The sequence below is a fragment of the Apium graveolens genome, chromosome 4 (genome assembly GCF_009905375.1).
Source record: "Apium graveolens cultivar Ventura chromosome 4, ASM990537v1, whole genome shotgun sequence".
Lineage (NCBI taxonomy): Eukaryota > Viridiplantae > Streptophyta > Magnoliopsida > Apiales > Apiaceae > Apium > Apium graveolens.
Genome location: NC_133650.1, coordinates 147958205 through 147973737, shown reverse-complemented (window position 1 = coordinate 147973737; position 15533 = coordinate 147958205). Strand labels below are relative to the sequence as shown.

The following is a 15533-nucleotide window of genomic DNA, read 5'->3' as shown; positions in this document are numbered from 1 at the left end:
TTTTTTAAAATAAAAAGTATGAAAAAGGGTAAATATACAAATAAAAATGTGAATTTTAAAAGTAATTTTTTTAAATGGTAAATAAATTTTCACTTGAATTGTATATGTAAAACTAAAAATAGTACAAATATTACCCCAATTTTAATTTGGATATTGATGTAAAAATAATAAAATTATACATATTCATATTTATAAAGAGTAATAAAACATAAAAAAATAAATATTTATTTTTGTAAAATTATTTAATTTTTTATAATATTTTTTAAAATGTAAATATGAGAGTTTATCATATTTTCGGAAGTAGAAATTTTTTAATGAGGGTCAAGTATTTCGGTAAAAACCGACCAAATTTTCATTCTCTTTCCTTATCTCTTTGATATACTCTCTCTGGTAGGATGTTCTTTCTCCTCTCTCGATATACTCATCGTACCTATCACACTCTCTCGCTATCAATTTAATCTCATGTGTACATTATCAGGAATTCATGTTTCAAACTAGGGCTCACTTGATTTGTATATTAAAATTACGGCTGGATTGATTTTGGGGTGGAGGCTCTGGTTCTTTATTTCAATCCAATTACATACATATATTAGGCAAAAATTCATCCAATCCTTCTCTCTCTTTCTCCCCCCCCCCCTCCCTCCCTCCCTCCATCCCTTTCTCTCGTTGATTTCATGCCTTCTTCTCTTGGGATTTGTATTTCAAAGCTTATTTAGATCGTGATTTAAATTTCAGTTTAGGTTCCAAATTTTGAGTTCAAATTAGGGCTTCTTTAATTCAACTTCAACTAATTAATTTATATCTCATTGATTTTAAGGTCTACTTAAGTGGATAGCTTCAGAGCTTTGATTTTAGGCATATTTTTATTTAATTTTTTTAGGATCTCTTTTAATTCAAGATATTAGGCCGTACCTCTTTTTTGAAATTTTTATATGCATATAAAGCACGTATGGTCATGAAACGGATTGTGAAGCATATGAAATGGTTAGATCGTGAAGATTTTGTAAGGAGTATTCATACTTACATTTTTACCACTTTGCCCTGTGTACTTTCGTTCGTGTTCAGGTTATTAGTAATATTGTTTTTGCTTTTCGTGCTCGTGCTAGTTGATATTTTGTATTTTATGATTGTGTTGTAGAATTTAGTGATTATTTTCGCTAGTAGTTACCGAGATTCGTTTATGTTGTGTTTGTGTTTATTGGCTTTTGGAAGAGGCGTTAGCTCTTTAGCATATCTGTTGGATTTTATGTAGAATATTTAAAACTTTAAGTTGCAGTTTTTATAGTTGATATTTATGTATGTTTGATGGCATTGAAGGTTGGTAAATTAATTCTTTTAATGAAAGGATTAAAGTTTTATTTTTCTTCTAGGCTTGATGACTGGAAATTGTTCTAATAGTGAAACTTGTAGTTGGTGTCTATATGATGCCAGAAAGAGTGAACTTACCTAGTCAATTTGATGCCATGACTGCTTGGCATAAATGTACTACAACTGTGAGTATTCTTGGTCAGTCCCTTGCAATATATTTGTATTTCTCTTCAAGTTTACTTTGTACCAGTATACATGAATAACATTCATTCTTTTTCTCTGTAGAATATCTCTCTATCTTTTAATCATCTTTTGGCATGTTGTGGCTTTTTATGTGGAGATGGTTGTGATGGTGGCTATCCTATCGCTGCACGAAAATACTTTAAGTGCTCTGGAGTTGTCACTGAAAAGTTAAATTGACTCTTATAACATTTTGATTATATGATTGAGTAAATATTATGTTGCCTCTTTACCCTTCTCATGCATAATTGGTGGCTGATATTGTATACTCCCGATGGATAATTGGGTTTTCTCCTTGTTGAGAACACAAGAGATATTAATTTTCATCATGGATAAATTTTTCTTAGGGTGTCCCAAAATTATAAAAAAGACTTTTGCCTTTCAGATGAGCTAATTTGTTGAGATAGTAGCAAAAATGGAGAAAAAAGTTAGTTTTAGTGGTAGGGTACCTTTGAAAATGACATTTGTTAGTATTAAAAATGGAGAAGAAAATTATTTTGTTGTAATCTCCGTAATTTCATTATATTATAAACTCAGATGTGATAGATAATTTCATATGGAATAGATTTGAGTGATAATTTAATTCAGGTGCCCTACCTAACACTCTATATCTTTTGCTTTATCATAGATTTGAGATGTCTATAACGCTTTATAATTACAAACAGTGTATGGTTTGTTTCCCTTAAATGTTTAAAAAAAACCTAGAGATTTTAATTATTGTTTTTTTACATAAAATGCAGGGGAGCAAATGCAGTGGATAGCAAAAATCAATTTACGGAAATAAATGTAATTGAAATCACAATTATGGATTAAGCTGCTTTTCACATGTTGCCATTTACAATAAGCCAATAATTTTATGTTAATAAGCTTATGACGCTACTACTAAGTAATTTGTCTACTAGTTTAAGTTGAATATATTATAGTTGTCATATTTTAGACTAGTAAAGCGTTAGTTAAGTAGTTTTAGTTTATTTGACCTTTTTAGTTGGTTTGGATTTGACTTGGTTTTGATGTATTACATTGTTGTATGTAATTATATTTTGGAATTGTTCCATTTTCAATATACATATTACCTTTTTATATGTTAAACTATTACAATAGGTTGTTAAACTGTTACAAAAGCATGTGTACAAATGTTACAGTAGGTTTTCAAAGTGTTATCTACGTATAAATATGTTACAACATGTGTGGGGCCCATAGTGGGCCCCTACAAGCCATGTCAAACAGCCACGTCAGCCAGTAGGGGCCCACATGCCACGTTAGTATACTAATATGGCATATGGGTCCCTATTTGTGCCCTATAGTGGGGTCCAAATTTTTTAAAAAATTTGGAACAATCTATAGTAACGTATTTTAATGTTGCAATAGTCCTACATTTTGTTACTATCGGACTCTATGGTAACAAAAAATGGCGAGTTATCCTAGAAGAAAAATAAGTTAGCTTTGGTACTCTAAGGTATCATCAAATACCTAACATAAGATTTATGTTACCTTAGCCAAAAACTGACCTGGGGTAACATTTACGCCATCCTATTGTAACATTTTATTTTATTTCCGTAGGTTGTTTATGGTGTAGTGAAAGGTACAATCCATTTATTCAATTTATCCAATTTTTTTGGATATCTTCATTTTTAATCAATTCATTCTGATGATTTTTATCATCCATATGCGAATCAAAATCCATAAAATCTAAGCATGTCTGTCAACATATCTAAGTATGTTTATTGTGTTCGGTCATATATCGTCATCAAATCTAAGTATGTCTGTCAATATATCAAATTATTAAATAAATTAAAATACATAAAATTACAATATGTTTGGTCATCATTACAGATGACTTACACGTTTGAATTTAAACGTTAAGGGATATGCGAATCAAAATCCACAAAATCGAAGATGCATAATATTTTTCAAATGACATAAAAGATGATTTTTCAAGAGAACACTAAAAATGTTTTTTTTTCCTTTTTTGAAAAATGCGTTTAAAATATTTTAAATTCTTCAGATTATTAGGGATGTTCGTTGTGTGGGAGGTGCTATTTTTTTCAAATCACAAACCTAACCGCATACCTAACCACATATGCGATTTCGTTAATTTCTCAAACCGCAGTTGCAACTGCACCATAAAAAGTGAAAATCACACAATTCACACCACAAAACGGTGGGGCGGTGCGGTACGGTTTATGGAATTTGCACATCTAAATATCTATTTTATATAATATCATAATAAATTTAAAAATCTTAGAAAATAATACCTTGACAAATAGTGATATATGATATAAATTTTAATTTTCTATAAAAAAATATGACATCAGAACAAGAATTTAGTAAAAACACAAATCGAGTTCACTATATTATATATGAGCTTAAATAACATCTTTTCTCGGTGTTACTGGACAAAATATTACCCTTGAATGAAAAGTTATTCCAGGTCTACACATTTTTTAACGTTATCATTGGTATCTGTTACTGATGCCTTAAATAGCAATGGGCATCTATTGTAACATTGAACTTGATGTACGATGGTCTTTAAAAAAAGTGTTAATAAAAATCAAAATATTTAAGCGGGTTGCTGACATTTACATGGGTGTTGGTCCCACAAACACTTTTACTCTTACAAACACTCACTCGATCACTCAATCTCACAAAAATCAATTTTCACACTATCTTAAACTAATCAATTAATTAGGTATTCACTATGCATTTTATTTTCATCAATTAATCGGGTCTTCAAATAGGGTTTCTAATTTAGGTCTTTATTCAGACTAACCGGGTATTCAATTAGGTCTATGATTTGGGGCTTGGAGAAATCCGGTTCTTCTTGTTCGATTCTTCTTAAAATGTCATAACAATAATTTAATTACCGCAATTGTACAATTTTGATCTGAAATTGATCGACCGGTAATTCGCTCGTAGAACCTACAAAATTTCATTAAATATTTATAAATACTAACATTAATTTAAAACACTTCAACTAAGATGGCATATGTACGAGTATAAATATTTATATATACCCGTAAAGTATGATTTCTCCACTACATCAGGCCCATATATAATAACATTGAAACTCTAATCTCCAATCTCCATGATAAGTAAGCACTGCACCATCTCCTTCCTAAAAAATTAAGCCAAAATACGATCCGGAGGTGAGTAAGATCCAACAAAGGTTTCTCCATGTGGAAAAGTAATGGTAATCTTTCCAAGTGGTAGAACATGGTTGGCCAGGGAGAGGAGTTGCATTTGAAATATATAACAAGTTCTATATAAAACATACATATAAAGAGCATACAATTCGTTAAAAGTACTATGTGAATTCGAACTCACTACTCAACCCCTTTCCGCTACATCCAGATGAAGGAATAATGAATGATCTTATATAATCTCACTATTATATTCATTCAGAAGATTAACAATAAAGTGCCCGTTGCCCTTATAGGTAAATGTTGTACTTATACCATATTTACTTGGATAATTCTGGAAAAATACTCCGTCATCCTTAAAAAATCTATCCTCCTCATAGAATGACATGGTCTGTTGACCAGTAGGAAACTCCAAAATAATGGTTTATGGAATCTCGTTGTTGTGTATATGTTGTGAACTTGATGATTTCATTAACAAAACACCTTGGTAGATTTCACTTACTGAAAATATAGCACTCGACGGATAAGGATTTATAGTCCCGACGGATGACTCAATAAAGCCCCGACGTATGATGATTTATTATCCAACGAGTGAGTAGCTTATGTAACAATAAGTCTGTAGCACATTTCTGCATACACATTGTTTAGAATCTGTAGTAGTATTTAAGTCATGTTGACTTTAACTAGATATGCAGAATAGGTTGATTAATTGTACATAGATGATGTCTTATAATTCTGCATAAATGAAATGAAGTCAAGTGCCTGATTGCTACCCGACGGATAAACAACAATGAATTCGACGGATGACCAACAACCCGGCGGATGATCATTAACTCGACAGATGATCATGAACCCGACGGATAAAGAATTCAAATATCTGTTGACAGTGACAACACAGTCACATGTGTCGAGTGTATGCAAATGGAATATGGTAGCCTATTCAACTAGGTTTTCGAGAACAAAGAAGCATTGCAATTTCCATGCTATTATGAAGATATTCAAAGATGCTAAAATAGAGTAATGAAGTAGCATTGTAATAGACTCGATAGTTTTTGTTTTATTATCTTATCTTATTGCTTTGTAATCTTGGTGATATATAAACCAAGAAGCAGCAAATAGAACTAACTAACTAAGAAACCAAGAGAGAAACATTTGTAAGCTGTATTCTCAGTATTTCTCTGTATTTTTAGTTGTTCAACATTTGTAAGCAGCTGTGAGCTTTTAGCACACAGAGTTCTCTCGATATATATTATATATCTCTGGTGGAATCATTCAAATCCACCAGAAAGTTTTTAATGACTCTTGTTTTTAATTACTTGTGTTTTGATTCATTTCAAGTGATATTCCGCATTCTGTTAATTAACTCACACTGATATATATATATTTGAGTTAGAACAATTTTTATTCAAGAAAAAGTTTCAAGAATTCCATTCAAGCCCCCTTCTGTAATTCTTGTTATATTGTTAAGGGACTAACAATTGGTATCAGAGCAAGCTCTTGAAGAACAAAGAGTTTAAAGATCAAAACAATACAGCAAGATGAACAAGAAGGATGTCGGAGTCAAGATTCCTTTTCTGGATAAAGATAATTAACATCATTGGAAGGTAAAGATGCATCTTCATTTGCTTTCTCAAGATGAGGCCTATGTGGATTGCATAGAAAGAGGCCCTCATGTACCAATGAGAGCTGCAACTAGTAGTGAGCCATCTGTCCCCAAGCCAAGGCATGAATGGTCTGATCCTGATATTGAACAAGTCAGGAAGGATAAAAAGGCCATGAATATCCTGTTTAATGGAGTTTATGGTGATATGTTTGACAACATTATCAACTGCAAAACTGCCAAGGATGTTTGGGATACAATACAGATCATCTGTGATGACACTGAGCAAGTTAGAGAAAACAAGATGCAGCTACTGATTCAGAAATATGAGCATTTTCATAATAAATAAAGTGAGTCCCTCACTGACATTTTTAGTAGGTTTCAAAAACTGCTAAATGCTCTAAAGTTGCATGGAAGGGTCTATCAGACAAAAGACTCCAATCTGAAATTCCTTAGATCTCTTCCAAAGGAATGGAAACCAATGACAGTCTCATTAAGAAACTCACAAGATTATAAGGAGTTTACTTTGGAGAGACTGTATGGCATCCTGAAAACATATGAGCTTGAAATAGAGCAAGATGAGAGGATGGAGAGAGGAAAGAAGAAAGGAGGGTCCGTTGCACTAGTTGTTGAGTTAGAGAAGGAGAAGAAAATGAAGATGGAAGTTGTTGAATCAACTTCAAGGGTCTGTGAAAACAAGGGCAAGGGGCTTGCAGTAGAAAATGAAGATTCTTTGAGCCAATATGACATGGAAGACATTGATGAACATTTAGCATTTCTTTCCAGAAGATTTGCCAAGCTCAAGTTCAAAGAGAACTTTGGAGCAGCCAAGCCAAATAGAAACATGGTGGATAAATTAAAATTCAAATGTTTCAAATGTGGCTTGGCAGGGCACTTTGCCAATGAGTTTAGAAATTCAGATTCCAGCAAGAAAAAGTTTGAGCATGTGGATTATAAGCAAACATACTTTGAGTTGCTCAAATAAAAGGAAAGGGCTTTCATTACACAAGAAAACGACTGGGCAACAGATAGTCTGGATGAAGATGAAGATGTCAGCTATGTCAATCTAGCCCTAATGGCCAAGTCTGATGAAACAGAAACAAGTTTTTCAAGTAATGAGGTAATTAATACAAACCTTGCATATTTATCTAAAGCTGAGTGTAATGATGTTATAAATGACATGTCCATAGAGTTATATCATTTGCATGTTACACTTAAGTCTCTTACTAAAGAAAATGCTAAAATCAAAGAAAACAATTTGTTTTTGAGTGAGAGAAATAATGTGCTAGAGTCTCAGTTCATTGATTTTGAAAAATTAAGAATTGAGTGTAAGATTGCCAAGGAGGAATTAACTGAGTCCTGGAAGAAAGAATAAATTTTGAAGAAGCAGCTCGAGCGTGAACATGAGGTGATTAAAGCATGGAAAATATCTAGAGATGTCCATGCTCAAATCACCAAAGTTCAAGGAATGGAGTCCTTCTGTGATGCAGCCTGGAAAAAGAACAAGGAGAAACTAGAACCAAATTTGGTGGATGGAGTGTTAACAGATGTAGACTCGACGGATGATGAGGGTCATCCGTCGGGTAACCAAAAGGGTTATTCGTCGACTGATGCAAATCCTCATCCGTCGAATGTAAGCAAGCCTATTAGTAAAGCCAAACTTGTTAAGTTGAATGAAAATTATGGATCTGTTTCCAAGAACTTTGTTCCAGGAGAATCGAGTCAAGTTAAAAAAGGGAAAGAGGCTAATGTTGGTCACATGACTGTCAAACAATTAAGTGACAGACTTGAAAAGATTGAGGTTAAAACAGAGTCTAAAAAGAAAAATAATAGAAATGGTAAAGTAGGAATTAACAAACACAATAACTACACACCTGATAAATATGCTCCAAGAAAAATTTGTGTCAAGTGTGGTAGTGTAAATCATTTGTCTGTTAATTGCAAATCTGCCATGCCTACTTCCATGTCTGTGCCACCTCACTCTCCCAACATGAATGCCATGCCTCCCATGCCTATGAATGTTATGCCTACACGGAATATGAATGCACAGTTTGCTAATATGCCATTTGCATATAATCCTTATTATGCTGCATTTAGTATGCCACAAATGCCATTTAGCATGCCTTACTGGAATAACATGTTCACTAATAGCATGACATTCCCTGTTAATTATAATATGCATGATAAATCTGTTGCAATGAATGGTTTCAAAGGCCCAACTCAAATGACTAACGATGAATCTGATATTCCCAAGTCAAATGAGATAAAGCCTAAGAAACAGAAAAAGAAAGCTAACAAGGCAGGACCCAAGGAAACTTGGGTACCAAAATCAACTTGATTTGATTTTTATGTGTGCAGGGAAACAGAAAGAATCTTTGGTACTTGGATAGTGGTTGTTCAAGACACATGACTGGTGATTCTACCCTGCTCACAGAGTTCAAGGAGAGAGCTGGCTCGAGTATTACTTTTGGAGATGACAGCAAGGGTTATACTGTGGGATATGGCTTGATTTCAAAGGACAATGTCATCATTGAGGAGGTTGCCTTGGTGGATGGTCTCAAACACAACTTGTTGAGTATCAGCCAGCTTTGTGATAAAGGCAATACAATAATCTTCAACTCAGAAGCCTGTGTTGTGACTAACAAAAAAAGCAACAAAGTGGTTCTCACTGGTGTGAGAAAAGGAAATGTGTACCTAGCTGATTTCAACTCATCTAATGCAGAATATGTTACTTGTCTTCTCAGTAAAGCAAGTCAGAATGAAAGTTGGCTATGGCACAAGAAGCTATCCCATTTAAACTTCAAGACCATGAATGAGCTGGTAAAGAAAGAACTGGTTAGAGGCATTCCTCCAGTGGAGTTTTCTAAGAATGGATTGTGTGATGCCTGCCAAAAAGGGAAGCAGATTAAAGCATCATTCAGGAAGAAACTTGATTTAACAATTGAAGAACCTTTGCAACTACTACACATGGATTTGTTTGGACCAGTCAATGTGTTGTCCATCTCAAGGAAAAGATTTTGCCTAGTAATTGTAGATGATTTCTCAAAGTTCTCTTGGACATATTTCCTAAAGTCTAAAGATGAGGCTAGTGAAATCATCATCAATCACATAAGGCAAGTCAATAATAATCCTGATTTCAAGGTTAGAAGAATCAGGAGTGACAATGGAACTGAGTTCAAGAATTCTGTCATGAGAGCATTTTGTGAGGAAAATGGGATTCTGCATGAGTTTTCAGCAGCAAGAACTCCACAACAGAATGGAGTAGTGGAAACGAAGAATAGTTCACTTATTGAAGCTGCCAAGACAATGCTTGAAGAATCTAAACTGCCAACATATTTTTGGGCGGAATATAATGACTCGTGTATTTTTGAATTATTAAATTATGTAATTATAGAAATTATTAAATAAATAAAATATGTGTATTAGTTTTGACCGCTATGTGTTGTTTGATTATCGATGTGTGATTTATAATGTACCGGGGTGTTCGTGTGATTAACTATGGAGTCGTATGGAATTGTTTTCATTTTCAAAAATGGATTTGGTGCAAATTTATTTGCGTAAATACTTGGAATGTCTCTAAAATTGTTTTTATAATTTTATAATTACAATAATTATTTTTAGGATTTTATAAAATTTAGAAATCAATATTTCATCAATTATGTAATCTTGTTTAATTTTCTGATTGAATTTATTTGTAAAATTTGTATTTAATTCCAGAATTCTTCAAAAATTGTGAAATCCATATTTATTGAAGTTTGGAATATTCTGAGAATTTTAAAATTATTTCAAGAATTTTCGGAATTAAATTTCAAACGCGCGTCGATTCATTTAATTGATAAAAACGGGTATACACTGCGTTTCACAAATTATTTTAAAATTACGAAATTTATGTTTTTGTAAACTTCGGGATATTTGTAATATTTTAAGACTATTTTCGTAATTTTCTGAATTTGTTTTAAGTACAGCTCAGATCGTTAATTGTTAAATGCGGGTACAAGTTATGTTTCAAAAATACTTTAAAAATGATGAAAATTTTATTTATTTAGTTTTAGGATATTTATAAAATTTTAAGAATATTTTGGGATCATTTAGGTTAATTTTCATTCGCAAGTTTTTACGTTAAGAGATTAAAGACGATATAATATTGGGTTTCCAGTCGGAAAAGCGGACACGTGGCAGTGCCCTGTTAATCTATTGAAACGTGTTTATTTCTGAATTCACGGAAAGAAAAACAAAAGTTTAAAAAAAAAAGAAAGAAAACAGCTGAAATCTCTCTTTCCTCACCCTCATCTCTCATCAATATCTCTCACACTCTATCTCTCCTTCTCGATTTCTTATATACACACATACATATATCTCTCCCTCCTCTTACTCTCTTCCATTCCCCTTTCCCTATTTCCAATTTTAATTCTCCGATGGCCCCTGTTTTTCGGCCGTTTGTTGTGGGTACGATTGCCTGCTTAATCCTATCGCTATATGCATACGTATATATATACTTGAGTGTGTATATGTGCTGGTCTGTGTGTCATCTGTGTGTGCGGTTATCGCCCCTGTGCGGTGCCCTGTGCCATCGCCGCCAGTGTGGTGTTTTTCCGGCCATGCCCTTTTGTTCCGTTGTGTCCTGTGTTTAATTGCTGGACTGAATTTCTTTTATTAATTTTTTTTACAGAAAATGAATATTCGTGATGTAAATGAATTATTCGGATGGGAATAATGTATATTAATCGGTGAAGTTCCGTTGGATGTCCGATATAAATAGGAAACCCGCGAATTTTACCGCCGTCGGCGATGAGCCTCGGCGAGCCGACGGTGGACTGTGATGAATTAATTTTGAGTCCTAAAATTTTTAAAAGATTAATTTAGTTAGTAAAGCTATTTTCAAAATAAAAGGTATTTATCGGGTATATAAAGATTGTATCGAAATTTTGGCTACGTAATTGATTGTGGTTGGAAGTTATGAAGTGGAATGCGATTGTTATTGAAGTAATTGTTTTGATTGGTGGATTGTTGTGGTGAATTGATGTCGATTGTATTCGACTGGTAGTCCGATAAACGAAGGAGACGCTACCCGATTTCCGGGAAACTGAATTACGTAAATACGGGAACGTATCCGATGATTATCGGGATGTCGAGTGACTATATATATTTATATGTGTGTGTGTTTTATATGAATTTGGTGGTACAATGTGATGAAATATTTTTCCAAATCGATAACCCTGATTACGTAAAATAAAGAGTATATGTATTTTCCGAAGACAAACACCGAACCGATTTTCGAGATTTTGAACCCTACTTGTTGCTTTTGTTATTATAATATAAATAATTACGAGCCGGGTTTGAATATCGTTGGGTAAAATTGGTATCAAGGATATGTCAAGCATACCTAGACGTCTAACGTAGCGTATTTCAACCCTGTAGGTTCTAGTCGGGAAACCGAAAGTGGACGTTGGACTAAAGATGACCTAGTAGTCAGTCTACGAGCTCAGTAAAGTTTCAACAGAAAAACCTCAGTGTCGAGGTCGAATCTAATGTGGACTAGTGGTTGGATGTTAAAGCCTGAGCGGCAGAGTTAGCTCAGAATCGATTAGTAATAGTTGTAAAGCCCTGTAAGGCAAGTACTTCTGAACTTTTCTTCAAGATATATTGCAAATATTTTCGAACTATTTCATAACAAGTCGCTATTATTCAAATAACTCTTGTTTTAATATTGCAAGTGCTTTAAACTATTTAACCTTGCACCCTGAATTTTTCTTGATCTTGAGCCATAAGCCTTATTCTTTGTAAACCATCCTTTGTTGATTTTCAGATACCAAACCTCCCAAATATGATAGTACTCCCTAAATGTATGACTACCAAATACCAAACACTGGAACAAAATTATTTGAAAACACAGAAACTTTTATACCCCAACCGTTCTTTATCACATCAAAGAACTAAACCTTGGAAAGTCATTATTCGTCTAATACCTGATCCTTTTACAAACTGAAAACTGTTTCTTATACATACCCGGATATACCCCTGTGATATTCATGAACTGCATTACGCTTTTATACCAATGCTTTATCGCTGTTGATTATGACCTTGTTTATTGAATTACATTGTTTATTACACTAAATTGTTTTAGAATTGGATAGTTTTCTTTATGTGGACCAGATTCGTGGTCAGACCAGATTCGTGGTCGAATTAGGCCAATGTGTGCCTTGGATCCAGTTCGTAGAGCAGAGCTGCGTGCTTCACTCGGGGTTAGTGCGTGACTGATCAGCAGCCTAACCTTGGTTTTTTTAAAACTTTAAATGAATATCCAATTCTAATGATTAGTTAAAAAGAAACTTGATTCCTCTGAATCATCTCATTTGATCATTGTTTAACCTCAGTTATCGTTATTGTGACTTGCTGAGCTAGTTAGCCCACTCTTGCGAATCTTTTTATATATTTTATAGTTAAAAAGGATATAGATGATACTGAAGTTCCTCAGTCGAAGGTGCGAGCTAGGATTCCAGATTGAGTTGGATCGAGCAAGCAGGAGCTTATTGCGGTAGTGAGATAGAAAGATTGTAAGAATAATTTTATTATCAGTGGTAAGTTAAATTGGTAGGGATTTGGGATGTTTTAATAAAAGTTAAGGTTGTGGCTTTTTTTCATACTTTAACCTGTTGCGATCCGTGGTTATGTGAAGCAGGGTCATTGTAGATAATATTTCGTATACATGTTTATATATTGTGTATGTGTTGTGGACCCCAAACTTCTGACCCGGGTTTGGAGGACGCCACAGGTTGGTATCAGAGCTACAGGTTATAAGTCACTGAAACAAGCCTAGATTGTCGGGATTGGGTAGAGGGTTAGGATTAGGAATAGGAAATAGAGAGATAAGACGTTGTGAGGTTGAGTGTGATTGTATAGTAGGTCCTAGCACGGTTCGTATTGCGATTTGAGATTCTGAGCTTGCGATGTAATTTCTAGACAACGGTAATGGCAGATCCTGATTTCCCTGTATCATTTGATCATTTGGAGCTTTCCATTCAAGGATCGTCATCTTCTCTTGGATTTGACTTGTACTTTGTTCCTCCATCAGTATTAATGGTACTATCTTCTGTTATAACAGTTGCACCTCTTCAAGCTATTCAACGCTAATTTTCTCCCTCTTGATACGAGACTACATATTTAAGAACATCCATCTATTTATTCTTGTTTTACTGGACATTTGGCTGTGAGTGTATCCCTTCCGTTTACCCTACAACCTGTTCTATACCCCAGTTTAAAACTCGTCTTTGAAGCAACAGTCCCTACAAGGATGGATTCAATAGTTATAGTAAATGGTAAGTGCATAAGATATTAATAAAGGCGAAAGGGAGTTTAGAAAGAAGATTCGCGTGTTTCGGAGGATAATTTCTACCAAATTAAATAGAGCCACTAGTGAGTAGGCCACCCGTGATTAGCTTGTGGGATGAACTAGATGGATTTTAAAAGAGTTAGAGAAAGAAAAAAATATATATAGATTTGGAATTTTCGTAGAACTAAATGATGGTGCTATGATAAATGTGATATGTAAAGTAGTGATGTGATGTGTTATAAGCAAACTTTGTTCTATGAAATAGATTTGTTGGCTGCTGGATAGACATGTTCCACTTAATGACTGCAAAGATGATGATGGGAGTATTACCAGTATGGAAGCTTTGATGTGAAGCTACGAATAAGATAACATGCAATGACAATTGAAGTTTTCGTTGTTTAAGGAAGGCATATGGACACGATAAAGGAGAAAAGGTAGATTAAAGTGAACGAACTTTTATGTGATTGTTTCTTTAATTTGGTACCTTGTTATAGGTAAGAAGGAAAACAATTAACTCATATAGTAAGGACAACCAAGTGTGTGATTTTCAAAATTTTCTTAAACAGACTCTCGAAAGAGATTTTCTTAACAAATTTTCAAAAGTTGTTTTAATAAAATAAGTTTTAAACCTTGGTTGTCAAGTTACTACTTGAGTTTCTTGTTTGTTAAAAGACCCGGATTACCTGGAAGGATGTTTGTTTCAGACTTAGTATTGTTAATCCAGAGAACGAAGTAACCCGCGATTATGAGAAAGTTGATTATTCCTAACGGTTTGACAGGGTTAATAACAGAATCCGCGTACGGAGTAATTATTCATCCAGTGGCAGAGACCATTAAAGTTTAAAGAATTCATTGATGTAAAAGGAGCATGAGCGTGATGTTGCAGATGTAAGACTTAACAAGTAAGAATCTACCATAATGCTTAAATTGGGAAGGCATTTCAGCGTATTTTCTAAAGTTGTTATATGATACAATTGGGATATGATCGAACAAGCTCGAAAGATGAATACAAGTAAAGTATGGATGGTAACCAACGATGTTGTTCTTGTCTTCAATGTTACAGCGTATATTCCTCTTTAATTTATAAAAATATATGAACTTCTTTTCTTAATAAACTCCTTTTGATGATATCAAAAAGGAGGATATTGCATTCCTTTCAAATTTAAATTGTTCCCCTCAAGTTTTACTCTCTGATTGAGACAAACAGTGTTATGGTGAGACGCTTTGTCGGGATGACGAAGAGTCGGGGGGGGACGCCACCTAATCATGTGTTGTATGTCATATGGTACGAAAGACTGGTCATCTTAAGTACCAATATGGTTGTCTCATTTATATTCAAATCATTACTTCTTCTTTCTTTTCAACTCTAATTTTATTAAATTGTGAATCCTTCTAGTTGTCTTGTTGTACTATCGTCCTTTGCAAGAGTTTTTTTAAACAAAAGTCAACGTATTATGAACCAAGCGGGCAAAGTTCCATCTACCTCTCATGCATGAAAAGGAAACAAGGGTATATGACGAGGACTGCAAATCACTAGCCCTAGCCAGGGATGCACTAAGAGTCAAGGGAATCTACTCCAATAAGAAATACGTCTCCGAGAACGAGCATTTGCGATTTTCCTGTGAATTATGCTATTTAGAATACGGATGTGATGACGTGAATGATTATTGTGGATACCTTATGCGTTAAATTATTGAAAGATGTGGGAGCGATTTGATCGTTTATCTCTCAGGGTTTTGTTGATAAGATGAATTACCTTGTTGAATTGATAAGATTGTGACTAAAGGACTAGCAAGCCAAGAACGTGTAATTGTTAATTAAGTAAGTACCAATGATGTAATTGAGATTTCTGGAAATAAGTTGTGAAGAATTGATATCATTTAAGATAAGAGGATTTGATATTATTCTAAGGAAT

The 15533-nt window shown here is 33.9% G+C and overlaps 1 long non-coding RNA gene across 2 annotated transcripts; it reads left to right on the top strand.

Moving 5' to 3' along the window:
• Positions 1-369: 369 nt before the first annotated feature.
• LOC141716926 (uncharacterized) lies at positions 370-1877 on the top strand. Of its 2 annotated transcripts, none has more exons than XR_012573440.1 (2): positions 370-1493; positions 1594-1877. It is a non-coding gene; the product is annotated as an uncharacterized LOC141716926 (long non-coding RNA). The 2 variants fall into 2 exon arrangements; XR_012573441.1 differs by having other exon boundaries at positions 370-1506.
• Positions 1878-15533: the final 13656 nt, after the last annotated feature.